Source organism: Bactrocera tryoni, chromosome 3 (assembly GCF_016617805.1).
Source record: "Bactrocera tryoni isolate S06 chromosome 3, CSIRO_BtryS06_freeze2, whole genome shotgun sequence".
NCBI classification, from domain to species: domain Eukaryota; kingdom Metazoa; phylum Arthropoda; class Insecta; order Diptera; family Tephritidae; genus Bactrocera; species Bactrocera tryoni.
Window position 1 is genome coordinate 32,772,029 of NC_052501.1, and position 15,367 is coordinate 32,787,395.

At 33.8% G+C, this 15,367-nt stretch overlaps 2 protein-coding genes across 7 annotated transcripts in view; both read right to left on the reverse strand.

Moving 5' to 3' along the window:
- The window catches only part of LOC120771967 (matrix metalloproteinase-14), a 53,274-nt gene extending 39,854 nt beyond the window's left edge, over positions 1–13,420 (reverse strand). Inside the window, exon 1 of one of the 4 annotated variants that reach the window (XM_040100306.1) lies at positions 13,114–13,420. The gene's annotated coding sequence lies outside the window, so the exon portion shown is untranslated. Of the gene's footprint in view, positions 1–7,625; positions 7,839–13,040 lie in introns of those variants that run through there. The other 3 variants (XM_040100304.1, XM_040100305.1, XM_040100307.1) reach the window with 3 other exon arrangements.
- The window catches only part of LOC120771970 (putative sodium-coupled neutral amino acid transporter 11), a 550,765-nt gene that overhangs the window by 268,269 nt on the left and 267,129 nt on the right, over positions 1–15,367 (reverse strand). The gene's annotated exons all lie outside the window — the stretch shown is intronic.

Genomic DNA, 15,367 nt, shown 5'->3' on the forward strand with positions numbered 1-15,367 from the left:
AATTGGAAGTGGTGTCCCTTTCACTTTACCAATTGGAACCAACTAATGCTTGCAAATAGCTTGTCTTATTTGGAGCCCTGATTAACGCATTGCTATGATCTATGCGATTTTAAGCATCGTGAGATTATTCATTTTAAGGCAGTTGTACCCAGTACGAAAGTTGTACCCTAACTATTTAGCGCTCTACGAATATTACGAGTGTGAATATCATATGTCTTCCTCCAGCATTGCTGCTATCTTTGGTGATGTAGTTTTTGTCTCTTTTTTTATAACCTTTTCTACCTCCCGTTCTGATAGCGCAGGCGGTCTTAAATCGCAAATTTCCCGAATGGTCCTTTGCTGTTTATAAGTGTTCATTGTAATTTCAATCTCCCTAACGGTCTTTTCTTACCTTTATTGGCTCATTATTATTGAAAATAACGGTACTTTAATATGATAGATATTTTCAAAGTTCCCAGATTATATGTATAAAATCAGTTATTGAAGAAGTTAGACTGTCCAAATTATTTTTATTTCATAAGAAATATTTATAATACTTCAAAGAATATATAATTAATTTTGTAAATATGTAAGTCAAATAATAAAATAATTGATTTTGGAATAGCATACTACATTCAATTGATGTTTACCTCTTAAAAATTGCAATGATCATGTGACGGTGACTTTTGTTCGATATTTGGCACAGGCGTTGCCTTTGTTGAAAAGTGTATTCAAAATTGAAATGACAAATTTTTTAACCAACTTTTCGACGCAGTTCGTATTATTAGCTTACATACATACATAAATGTATGTATATCATAATAACCAAAGAAATATTCCGTTATTTCATAAGAAACGCGAAATGCATGTAAGAAACGGCTAAACGCTGATGAATAAGGTTCTGCATAAATTGTGAATAAGTTAAGTTTTTAGGAAATATAAATTTTTTTATAATTTGTTTGCTCTTTTCGGCTTATTGCTCATAATTATTTTAAAGTTTTAAATTTCTAATAGCTGCAGTGAATCAGAATCCGAAGATTTCAGCAGTAAAGCTGTGTCAATATATGCAACAAAACTTTGAAAAAACTTTTACACCCAAACTGTATGGAACACTTAACACAAGGCTGGTTATCATGAGCGAGTTCCGTGACGTAAGCCAAACATTGGCTTATGGGATACGAATAAAAATGGTGGCTGGAGTTCACCAAACTTAATGTTAATCAACCGGAATCTTTTTGGAATAAGGTAATAATGTCGAATCAAAATTTAATATGTCTGTTTCCGATGGTGCGAAAAAAAAGTTGGCGAAAACGAAACAAAGAGCTCCAGGAAAATAATATAATTAAGACTGTAATGGCGGCGGTAACGTAATGGTTTGGGGGTGCATTGCAGAATCTGGTGTGGGAAATCTTAAAGGAACATTTAGCTTCAAGCGTTGAAAAGTTGGGCTTAAGTGGGCAGTCATTCTTGTTACAACAAGACCCGAATGACCCGAAAGATGCGTCATATCTTGTGCAGGAATGGTTTATCTTCCATTGTAAGCAATCCCCAGGCACAAACCCTATAGGGCATATTTGGCATCTACTTGAAAAAAAATGCAGACTCACCATATAACATCGAAGCATTCACTTAAAGAGATCATACGTTGTACGTACAGAATGGGCAAATATAACTCCTGAGCATACATCTAATCTAGTTGGAAGCATGCGCCGACTTTTAGATGCAGTTATTCAGCTCAAAGAAGGTTTAGCAAAATATTAGAATTAAAAAAATCGAATTCAAAACAATATTTTCCATATGTGTGCCTGAACTTTTTTTTATAATCTTCAATATTTTTATTATAATTTCATTATCTTTAAAAATATGTAAAATATGAAATAACTTTTAGTTATTACATATAATTATTAATATATGTATGTAAAATATGAAATAAATGTTGAAATTTAAACATATGATTATTATTGCTTTCGTAAATTCAAAGGGATAACCTGTAATTTTTGGATGAACATTTAAGTTTACGGTGTGCCTAAGCTTTTTTGATTCACTGTATTTAGATGAAAATATTTTTGCGGCAAGAATTCTTTAGAGAGTGATTGTTCGTGTAAAAAAGTACACTTCGAGTATATTTATAATTTAAGTTTTTTAATGTAATTACTTTTCTATATAAGGTTGCCTTTGTCATATCAAATTGTGGTACGATTCCGATTACTTTGGCGGTCGGGAACTGAAAACGAATTTCGGTAGAAGTGGGGTATGTGAGAGAGAGCTTCTCCAGGGGAGGAATATGTAGAAATAATGTTGCTAAAACTCATATTTTTTTTTAATTTTCGATATAACATATGATATTTCACAACGGCTGGCTGAAGTACTTTCGCATAAGGGGTTATATACAGTTAGGATTTTAAAAAAATCGATTGTTTTTTTGCGTTTTCGTAATATATGTATATATATCTGAGTACACACACACAAAATTTCAAGTCGATCCGACGAATATTTTCGAAGTTTTAGACACATTAGTGAAGGCGCGCCGACTACATGTAAAGTGCTTTCAAAACATTAAGCTGGTTTTTCTCGAAACGGTGTTTTCAAAGTCGTTGAGCTAGATTTCTCAGAAACGGCTGAGCCGATCGGTCTGAAATTTTTACACAAGATTCTTAACTATATTTTTTAGTAATTAATCAAAGGATTTCCCCATCCGATGAAAATTTCTTATTTTTATAAACAATTAAAGACCCGAATTTTCGTTGAAAATCGAACCTTTTGAGCGTCCGCCATTTTGTCAAAATTTTTTTTTGCTAATTCCTTTGATCAATCACTAGATTATTTATTATATTAATGAAATTTATTTGGTTTTTGCATTTTAGATGATCCAGTCCAGAGATATCGTGCTCACCGCAAGAGGCCTTTTTTTGCGGAGCTCTGCAAAATTGGCAATATCAACGTTCCCGATAATTATTTTTGGCAATAAAAAATATGTGAATATAGTTTAAGGTTTTCATAATATACCTGCCAAGTTTCAAATCAATAAACCAAATAGTTTGCTTAGAAAAAATTCTTGAAAAATGCCTTTTTTCGACCTCCTAACTATATATGTACATATATATGTACATACATATGTATAACCCCATAATACTCCTTTCTGCGTTGGCGGCCTTTGGCAGCGCTCTAAAAAAATAATCCAGGTCTAACCATTATTATATACTATTACTTATTTGTTTATTAAATTTAAGCAAGAAAATATCCATATGAATGGAAAGAGTGTTTATACTCCTTTTAATTCAAAATATAATCTATAGGCACTAGTTTTATTAGTACTAGGCTTGTTGAATAAATTTCGAAATATCGATATTTATGTTTATAAATCCTAAAAAGAATTATAAAATCCTAAAAAGGAATACTTATTTATCCTGCCTTCTTTTTTGTGATTTATATTTTATACATATGTTTTTGGTTGACTCGATTTTCTGTTTTATAATTTGGTTTCAAAGTAGGCAACTCAGTCTGTCAATTTTAACGGCCGGTTTGTGTTGTTAGCATTACATACTTATGTATGTATTATAACCTCAATACGTGTACTATATATTTCTGTATTCTGCCCAGCTCTTAAAAGATTTAACGAATAATCAAGTTAATTAACAAAATAATATTAGCATTGTAGGGAATTTCTGTTTTTTAAGTCATGTCTAGTGTTGTATGGAACTTATGGAACACACAAAATGTTTCCTGTAATCTGTGAGAAAAAAAACAAGCGGCAATACGACGAATTTGGCTCTAACATAGCTTTGAAATTTTTAATATAGCCTGCGTCCTCTGTTTCGTCAGAGAGAGTGGCATCTGCTGTAAATAACGCAGTACGCAGCAACAGAAGTCGGCTTACAGCTTACGTGCTCGATCAAAGAGTTTTTCTTATGTCCGTATCTGATAAATATTGGTTTGATTAAAAAAGAAAACCATTTTTTAACGGTTGTTCTTGATATGTGTTCATGTGTTCAACATTCATGAAAGAATTATTTGAATATTTTAATACTTCAAAAACCAAATAACATCACACAGCTACCGGAAGGGTTACATACATACATACATACATAAGTATGGGGAGTATAGTGATAGTTGTTCCTGAACAAGAAAAAATTGAGTCATAATTTAAAATGAGTGCAAAATAGCTCACAAATATTCCTGAAGCATTGCACAGAACAATGAAATATTTAAACGGCAACGAAAAACTTGAGTTTGTGTTTTCTGACGTGTGTGTCTGGGTTTTAGCTGTCGATTTTGCAATAACATTCGATGAATGTTGAACAAAACATTACCATATGATTACACTGGTATACAAAAATTCACTTGTTTTTTGTGACATGAACAGAACAAAGTGTTTGTTATGTAAAAATCGCCACAAATGCAGAAAATAGCTGCAGATTTCTTCTATCACCAAAATTTTTTTGCTATGAGGATTTTTGTTAAAAAAAAACAGCGATAAATATATTCTTGTTATATTTTTTTATTAACCAAAGTGTACCTTACAATGTTACTGTCGATGTTTTTCGGCGATATTTTGTTTTTAGAGTACCCCTTAATAATGTCCAGCAGCTATCGGCAACCAAACTGGCACTCCACTTGCCTTGGTACTGTTTCTTCATAGCAGAAATATCTTGGTGGAATCGTTCCCCATGTTCGTCACTTACGGCTTCTAAATTTTGGGGGAAAAATCCAGATGGAAGTGCAGAAAGTAAATTTTAAGGGACATTTCACAACACTTCGGCAGTAAGTAGTTTAGTCACAAGATCTTTGTAATTGTCAGCTTTCACATATCAAAGAAAATGTTTAACAACGCTTTCAAAGGCACTACAGGCTCGTATTTCAGTTTCATTGAGCATTTCCTCAAATGTTTCCTTCACACACAAATATGCCCTCCTTAATTTTTGCTTCACTGACTCATGGAAATTTTTGTTTCAAATACAAAAACCCTCTTCCATTTCTGTCCATTGTCTTAACAAAATTCTTCATTAAACCCAATTTAATATGCAAAGGTGGTAGTAATACCCTTTTGGCGTCAACTAGAGGTTCACTGGTAACGTTTTTTTGTCGTTTTTTTGACTTACTGGCCACTGCTTGGAGTGGTCATGTGAATTTGCTGAACAGCCAGAAGTTACACGAAGGTAAACGAGGCGAATGCGGTGCTTGCGGCACGATATTAGTTGAAAAAGTGGCGAAATGATCGCAAATAACCATTGCAGTATGAGATGGTGCATTATCGGACTTTTTTGTTAAATAAATTCAGACATAGTAAAAATCGAAGAATTCACTTTTAGAGCCTCACAAATCGACGCGTATCTCAAATACTAATGCATATATTTGACGTGAAATTTAGCATAGATGTCACTAACAGTGCTACCAAAAATTTAACAATTCGAAAAACACCCGAAGTATAAATTAGTTTAAAATAATTCATTTCAATTTCAATTTGTTCAAGTAGTGTTGTAAAATCTAAAGCCGCAGGTAACAGAAGAGATAGACAAATTATGTTTGCAGATTTGACTTCAGGATATCAAACTGCATGAGAAACACTTAAGAATTTTGATGTCACACATTATGTGTCTGCCAGTGTTATACATAGAGCATGCGACGCGCCATCTTCTGCTCTACTCCTGCATCGTCATACATTATAACTACTATGTACACTCGATAAGTTATTGGTAAGGCAGGGTGCTGATTTGTGATTAGTTCCACAGCTCCGTTTTAATTTTAAATTTTAGATTTCTTAACAATTCAATATCTTGAATATATCTGCGCAGATAATAAATGGCTACATAAAAAAAGGGTTGTAACCGAACATTTTACGAGGGCTGCTATATATATTCTGGCCTAGGGCAACACTAAGAGTTGCCAGGTGCAATCTGACATTTCCATTGGAAAGTTTGACATTTTTTAGCATAACATCACTCAGAACGTTTTTTCATTTAATCGTGAATTGTTTTATTTACAGGGAATTAAAAAATTCATCTCGGCCAAAAAATGGAATTAACTCGTGAACATTTTCGTGCGATCATTTTTCACAACTTTCGACGTGGATTATGGCGACAAGAGTGCATCGATGAACTAAAATCTTTACGTGGCTATGAAGCACCATCCTGTAGCACTGTGAAAAACTGGTACAACGAATTCAATCGTGGCCGACGCTCGCTCAAAGACGAATTCCGTGAAGGTCGTCCAAAAACAGCCGTTGTGCCAGAAAACATCGATGCCGTACGTGAACTGATAATGCAAGACCGTCATGTAACATACCTTCAGATAGAGGCATGCCTATGCATTTCTCCCACCAGCATACATTCGATATTGCATGAAAAAGGTTTGTTGTCGTTGGATCCCGCACAATTTGACAATCGCTCAAAAAAAGGCTAGTGTGGATTGGTGTAAAGAAATGCTGCAAAAATACGATCGCAGTGCTTCAAAAGAGGTTTATAAGATCGTCACAGGTGACGAATCATGGATCTATGCGTATGAGCCCGAAACAAAACAGCAATCGACAAAAAAATAAAAAATAAAAAAAATAAAAAAAATAAAAAAAAAAAACAAAAAACCATTTTCGTTGATAAATATGCCTATTTACATTATTAGGCCAGAAATATATATAGCAACCTACGTATACTCTTTCAACTTACAATGACACACACAGAGCTACTTGTATTATCTTAAATACACTAGAGCACTGATCGGCAAACTTACTTATTACAATTAAAAAAATAAATACATTTTCTAATATTATTCCCAGTCATCTTGGATTAAAACGTCGAGATTAAAAAATTAATTGATTTACAAAGTCAATAAAAAATGTAGATTCCTTATTTAACTATTCCATTATATTGTTCTCATGTTTAATTATATCCTTGACAACAAGGAGCGAGCGGAGCCACGTGTTTAGACTAAAAAAATTCCTTCCAACATTTTTCTAAAAAAATAACCCTAATCGAGCTAATATCCGGGATGACTAAAGTACTTTCGTGCAGTACTCCTATCTGCGCTCTATTAGACACTTGTTTTTATTACAACTAAGATTGCTAAATAAAGAAAGAGCAATTATAGCGAAAAAGAGAATTCTCAGCATGTCCAACAATATGCAAAAGAGGTTCAAAAGCTATATTTTGCTAGTAACTGAGTATTTTTTTTAACGTATGTAATTGAAAATCGGTTTGGTTGAAAGGATAAATATAACCGATAGCTAATCTTTATTATGTCTATTTTAAAACGAATATTACCATGAATGTACTTGAAAAAATAGATAGTATAAAATACTCTTTGTTGTAGAGGCTAGAGCGTCGAACTGACGTACATACATACATATGTACATACGGAAATATTTATAAACGGATAAACGGATGTATTTACGTACATAAAACCGTGAATTGTAAAACTCTAAAAAAACGAATTCCATTATTCCAGCAAATTTTTAAGGTTTAACATTTGTAACGCTGTAGATACATCCGTAAATACGTATACATACTTGCTTGTATGTACACTTTAGTACACCATTTAATTATATTCTTGTCCTACCTATTTATTATAGAAAAATATGTATGTATATCAGTCATTTGCATGGATTACGTAGTTTAAATTTTAGAATATCTTTTCATTTATGTACGAGTACCTACATTACATTTATCTTGGGATCCCTATTTTTACCGCTGGATACTTAAACTACTCATCCACTACTAATCCTTCTTCAGCGTACTCCAAATATACGCTATTTGCAGCTGCTTTCTGCTTTCGGAATATTTCACTATCGACCGTCACGCATTCCGAACGGTCTTCGGAAGTTTAGCCGCATTCGCGTCACTACCCCGACGAGTTCGATAGTACGACCGTTGTAATGAACGTCTAGATTTCGACTCAGTGGCTTTACTAGAACTTCTAGCTATTATGCTACTAACTTCTGTTGCTTCATTCTCTGCTTACTCAACTTTCCCCTAAATTATTATACGTGCGCCGCTGCCCTGAAATAAATAGTAAGTGTACACATGTATGTATGAAGATACACATTATTGTATACAGGTATGGGTACATTGCTCTCAAGGAAAATTTAATTTAGCAATGTATAGGTAAATATAAATAGGTATATACATATATGTACATATGTATGTACGTTGTTGGTTGTACATTCTACAACCAACTGAGTCACGCGAGTGCATAATGATACAAGTTTGGCTGAGCTTTCCCGAATTACTTGCACAGTGTCAAAATTTCCTCTTTAAAGAGTCGTAATATTGCTGAAAAATCGGACACTCTGTCTGTATGTATACAAGTATAACCGAACTAGTCCCTCGGTTTTTGAGAAACCGGTCTGAAATTTGGCAATTTTGTTAAACAATAACATTTATTTACTAAATTTTAAAGCATAATCACATTCGGTAATTTATTGTTAGCCTATCGCATAATTCCATAACATTAAAGCAATGAAAATCTGGCATCTTAGTTTTATAGATAAATTTACAAAAAATAGCCTTTTGCCAACGCGTTTGGGAATCCCCCGCGTAAAAACGAAATTTAAAACTGTCGGAAAGTTATAACTTTACTTGTTTTCGTTAAAGAAGAAAATTTGAAGGATCTTGGTTCTATTCAGTTTGTTTTTAATTTTAGAAGATCGAATCTCGCTTAAAAGGACAGAAATAAGCCCCTCTGAATGGGAAATAATGGTTAAACCTTTCGAAGTAAGCAATGCATACTCTGAGATCGGTCAAATTGTAGGAAGAACACATTCTTCCACACAAAACGTAATACCAAAAAGTAACCTAGGGGCAAAGTCTTCTCTCGTCGAACAAAAGCCAAACTCTATAAGTCGCTCATAATTTCCGTCCTGCTATATGGTGCAGAGGCTTGGACGATGACAGCAACCGATGAGTCGACTTTACGAGTTTTCGAGAGAAAGGTTCGACGAAAGATTTATGGTCCTTTGCGCGTTGGCCACGGCGAATATCGCATTCGATGGAACGATGAGCTGTACGAGATATACGACGACATTGACATAGTTCAGCGAATTAAAAGACAGCGGCTACGCTGGCTAGGCCATGTTGTCCGGATGGACGAAAACACTCCAGCTCTGAAAGTATTCGACGCAGTATCCGCCGGGGGAAGCAGAGGAAGAGGAAGACCTCCACTCCGTTGGAAGGACCAAGTGGAGAAGGACCTGGCTTCGCTCGGAATATCCAATTGGCGCCACGTAGCGAAAAGAAGAAACGACTGGCGCGCTGTTGTTAACTCGGCTATAATCGCTTAAGCGGTGTCTACGCCAATTAAGAAGAAGATATATATTTCTAGTTTAGTATGTAGCTGCCGTAGAAATCAAGTTCTTCAAATCAAAATCAAATAATTGTATGAAATATTTTGTACTTGTGAAGACTTTTATAGCTCCAATAAAACTGAGGTTAATGTTTCCTCTTTTCTTAACAAAATTTTATATTATCTTTAGGATTTCATTAGTAGCTTATTGTCGTTGCATTAGGGATTTTATTATCGTCTTTGCAGCATATATTGTACAAGCAAAAAATGTCTAATTAAATAAAATATCTAACAAAATAATTTTATTATTCTTAGATGTTTTTGTTGCAGCCCGTTTTGAAGCAGGACTCTTTTGTTTTCTTGCATAATGGATGTTGCTAATAGGGACTTAATGCTTCTACGAATAAATTGTGATAAAAAAGCACCCGGAAATTGTAATTAAATTCCCCGGGTAAATGATATTTCAAAAAATGTATGTCTTTTGTTAAGTCGGTGAGATTGTCCTTAATTACTATGCCAAATATGAGCGCGATCTGTCAGCCAGTTTGTTTACAGTAACTGCTTAAGTCAGTACACTCCAGTAGTGCGTTGCGATTTTTACAATGGGTAAGAATATCGAACAAAGAGTTTGTCTCAAATTTTGTATTTCTAACCAAATTTCGTGTGTGAATTTGTTGCGAATGTTGGAAAGAGCTTACGGTAATTCAGTTTTATCAAAAATACAAGTCTAAGTGGTACAAAATCTTCAAAGACGGTCGAAGGATCGTTAAAGGCATACTTCGTTCTGGACGACCTTTGACCTCTTCAACTAATGAAAATATTAAAAACGAGAAGGGTATGGGGCTTGAAAATCGTCAGGCAAGTGTTAGAAAGATGACAATAGAGCTCGATAACGCGTTCTTGCTCGACTCGTCCTGATAAAGCTGAATTTTTTTCAAAAAGAGTACTGTAAACAGGTCTCTTTGGTATGCTTGATCGTGTGAAAGCGTCAGGAACAATTTTTCACATGTAGTGCATTTAAGGAATGCCATTTAGACTCTAGATTCTAGAGTCTAAAAATTGTCAAATCGAACCAAAACTGTACAAAGATACGGACTTCAGTGCCTATACGTAGGTTGCCCTTTATATTTCGGAATTTGGCAACCCTAGTGCTGCAATCTCAGAACGTATTGTCATACGAGCGCTAATTGTATGGTTTACAGAAACATAAAATAATCATCTCACTTTTTTACCAATTTCGAAGTGGATTTAGTCTACGACAGGGCATCGATGAACTTAATTTAATTTTTGGCGATGAATCTTCATCAAGGACATGTGTTTATCGATGTTATGGTGAATTCAATCGAGGTCGTAGATCTCTTCAAGATGAATTTCGTGGAGGTCGTCCAAAATCAGTTGTTGTTTCGGAAACTATTGGTTCTGGTGGCAAACTATTGTATGAATACTTGATTGTACAGAAAATTTGTTCACATTAGATCCCATACAACTTGCTGAATAGCTCAAGGAAAAGGCTCGTGTCGATTGGTGGAGAGAAATGTTAAAAAAAACGGTGTTTCGAAACACGTCTATGACGTCGTGACAGGTGTGAATCGTGGATTTACGCGTATGAGCCCGAAAGGAAATAGCAGTCGAGCAGTTCGCGTACGAGGCACTTCCAAACAAATGGCGAAGATGGATCACTCTTCACCACAACAAAGCAAGATCACACACATCGACTGAAACAACTGGATTTTTGAGCACCCATTGATTGGATGAGTTACAAACTCCGATTTACTACAAATAATGATTTTCGTTATTTTATTATGTTAACTTATTACGAATATGTAAGTCGGCCAATATGTGTATAATTTTTTTAAAGTTCTCTAGTATTCCTGAGAAATGCTAAAAGTGAATGCAATCAGCCCAGGTTTTTTGTCTGTCACAAATATACCCTGTGATTTCCAAATTTCCACCTGACTTCAAATCTTTACACTGTTTGTGATGGTCAAAAATTGTGATATATTATGAAATTAAGTGGACAGTTCTTAAACATAATGAGCTTTAGCGTGCGATTCTGTACTGTGATACAGTCACAAGTGTCTAAATTTGAGATTTTAAATTAGAGAAAATTTTTGCGACTTGAGACGAATTTGCTATTCTGTAAGTGAGTCGCCAAATCTATTACATTTCATTATTCAGAGATGTTTTTACACTTGAATGAAAATAAATATGTTGATAACATATATGAAATTTTCTGTAACATAGTCAAAAACCATAATTACCAATAAAAATAAAAATATATGTTCACTTTATTTCATAATATTTACGAAATTTATGTAAAATTTATTTATTAAATATATAATATAAAAAAACGATTATCGATTAATATCTATGACGATCTCTATTCAGTATAATCAAAGTGGCAAACAAGAGTTCTTTTGAGTTTTGTGACCTGCTAACTATCAGGTCTCAAAATTTAGACAATATTTTGAGACTAACTCTAGAGACTGTTTAGTGAATAGTAACTAGTCACAAATTTAGACTTCACCTCAAAATGTCTCAAATAGTGACTAGAGACTGTTTAAGAATTCCACTATTAGACATTAAAAAGAGAAAAAAGGTAAACTAACAAATGAATTAAACGCAATGAATCTCAATTCACCTGAAAAGCGACTTCTCAAATAAAAAAATGCGTCTATTATTTCCGTTATATGGAAAATATTTAAAGGAACACGGCTTTTATAATAAAGACTATATAACAATGTGTTCTTTTAATATACATACATTAAGCGTTGTGAATTCTTCAATGGCAAAAACATATGTTTTATCATCTGCCCAACGTCAGTGAGAACCGGCTAGATTAGTGAAGAGATTAAATGTAATCTAATCACTTAAAATGGGAACATAGTATTAACAAATATAATCTGGGTCAAATCCAATTAAGTGAAGTAAAGGCGGATCGTACAATGAGTATTTTTAGTTTTTTTTCGTTGTTAATTACTTGTATCCACTGATATAACAGGGAAATTTGTTATGAACGTATTGAAAGTGCGATATTCATTTAACGACAAAAGGTAGGGCCGCCTATATTAACTAACTTTAAACTCTGATATGCATATTTGAGTATGTATTTCATAAATATACAAACGCTTAAGCTAAAATTCAATTTGAGATAACAACTTTACATTAAAATTTGAAATATTTAAATTCGTTTTTTTTTTGTCCATTGACGTCATATTATGGAAAGTGTCTTGTTGAACTATCAATGCATTTTCAAATGACTCAGTTTATTCAATAAATGTCAGCAATCGGATAACAAATCTTGAGTATATACAATCATATATACCATACTTGCAGCTCAGATCTCGTAAACTACATTGTAATAAAAATTAAGGAGAGTGAATCACTCTTAAGCTGCTAAGCTGCAGTCATGTATGTATGTACATGTGTAATATTTGTATGTATGTATGTATGTATGTATGTATGTATGTATATGTATAAATACATTTTCGGCTATAAAACTCTTTTATATACTATACATATAATAATGTAATATTATTATATAATATCAGTACTTTTTTACTGACAGTGTTTAAATAATTCATTAAATTATTATTTAACTTAAATGTAGTGTGTTCTGGCATTAATAAAAAAAAAAACAAAGTGTTGCAGAAATTCTTAAAATAAAAATATTATAAAATGCGACAATTCAGTATTAATAAAGCTAGAAGTGTGTCTCATTATTTTAAAACTAAAACTTTATAAATTAAGATATTTCTGAGTTTTTTTCATATATATTTTTATATTTTTACATTTACTTATGCACTCTCTAATTTGGTGAAGTAAGAAACTGCAGCTTTCTATTTCATTAGTCGGATGACTCACTTCGTAGCGTTACAACGGCTCACTGACTAATGATAACATTGACACAGACAGACTGCGAAACTTTGACTTTCGTGTTGTCGGAAATAACTTTGGTACGACAGAGCGTTTTTAAAAGGCTTGATTTCGCGGAAGCGCTGCGCGTACCGGAACACTTGTAAATTGAAACACTTTGCTACTTATGTATGTATGTACATGTATATAACTTCGGATGCGAAATTCGGAAATCTCAATCAGAACAACAACAGTGAATGTAGATGAAAATTAATCACGTTTCCGCTCTGATCGTTGCTCTGTTGCAATGTTTTCGCGATTGCATCTAGACTGAATTTGAAAACTCGTTATTTAAATACTTTTATACTGACAGGGTGGGAAGTGATGCAGGTGACAAAAGGCAATCGATCGCCGAAGCAGTGTATGCGAGCATCAATCACAGCTAAGTGGGATAGTTTAAGAAGAGGGAGAGAAAGAGAGTGTGTCTAGCTAAAGTCGAGGTTAGAAATTTGGTATTGCAATAAATTTATATAGTGAGGAGATCTATTATCTATCGTCCACATATCGTCGTCTAAAATTCCAATAACATATCATTAAAAATAGTAAAGTTAATTTTATTGCTTAAAATCTTCTACGTCCAATTTCAAACATGAATACTTACATATGTATATACAAAGTTTAAAGCTTCTAAATTTCGGATTTTGTTTCTATATAGTAGTGTCTTTTTTATACCGTTTTTTCTTTCTCCGGAAAGCTTACGAAAAATGATTACACATTATTTTATAATTTAGATAACGACATGTATTTTAAGAAAATTCCTAAATAAATTCCATAGGGAGTATAAAACTAGTATAATATATGTACATATGTATGTATATTAGTCGGGTTATCAAAGAACATCCCATAGACAGTAAAAAACGAGAAAGAATTTTAGATTGAATATGTACATACAGTCGTACAATTTCTTATAAGCCAAATTTTTATACACATGCAACTTTTTGCTAGATAGTAAAATAGTTTTGTTCACCTAAATAATTGTTGCTTGTATCACCTAAAAATAATCGTACTAGGAATGGGGTTGAACAGGATGATGACACGAGTTAAAATCCGGGTGACTGTATGTCTGTGGGTTTGTGTAAGCGATAACTTGAGTAAAAATATATATTTACGAAAAGTGGTACACGAAAGGACGAGTTCGAAGACGTAATCATACCATTGTCACGCCCACAAAGCGCCTTTAAACGAAAATGTATATAGTTCCATAACTAAGCACTATACAAGGTCTGTCGCAGAAGAAACAGAACTTTTTAAATATAACTGTTTCTGGTGGCGCCACCTATTGGTGGGTATATGAAATAAAAAATTTGATCTCTTGTTGACATTTCGTAAAAATTTCAAGACAATCGGATAACTGCAATCGATGTTTTCGATCAAAAAGTGACAGCAGCTTTTGGTCATCGGTCGTAAAATGCAAAGAGCAAATATTAAATTTTGTTTTAAACTTGGGAAAACGTTTACAGAAACATTTCAAATGATGAAAAAAGTTTATGGTGATCAGTGCCTATCCCTTAGTAATGTGCATGAGTGGTTTAAGCGATTCCAAGAATGTCGTGAGGAGCTCTGTTACGATCAGAATTCGGTCGTCTTCAGAAGTCAAAAATAAAGACAATGCTGATTTGTTTTTACGATTCTGAGGGTATTGTACACCGAGAGTTGGACCCACCTGGCCAAACGATTAATGCTGTGTTTTACCTTAGTGTTATGAAGCGTCTTTTGTCACGCCTTCATCTTGCTCGACCACAATACCGTGAGGCAGGGTCCTGGGGCCTGTTGCACGATAATGCGCCGAGTCATCGGTCGACGCTTGTCACTGATTTTTTGACAAAAAACTCCATATTAACCATTCACTCACCCTACTCACCTGATCTGGCACCCTGTGATTTTTACTTATTTGGAAAACTTCATTTGCCCATGAAAGGACACTGGTTTCAGGACATTTCAGCTATCCATAAGGCGACGACCGATATTCTCAAGAGCATTCCGAAAAATGACCTTAAACACTCATTTGAAATGCTAATTGACCGGGCTAAACGCTGTATCGAAGCACAAGGAAACTACTTTGAATAAAAAAATATAACTTTTGAAAAATATTAATTTTTTGTTGTTTTTTTAACAGTCCTAACAAAACATTTGAAAAAAAAGGAACGCGGCCCCGCACTCTAAAAGGCTTAAACTACAGTCAAACCTGGATAAGCGAGAGTCC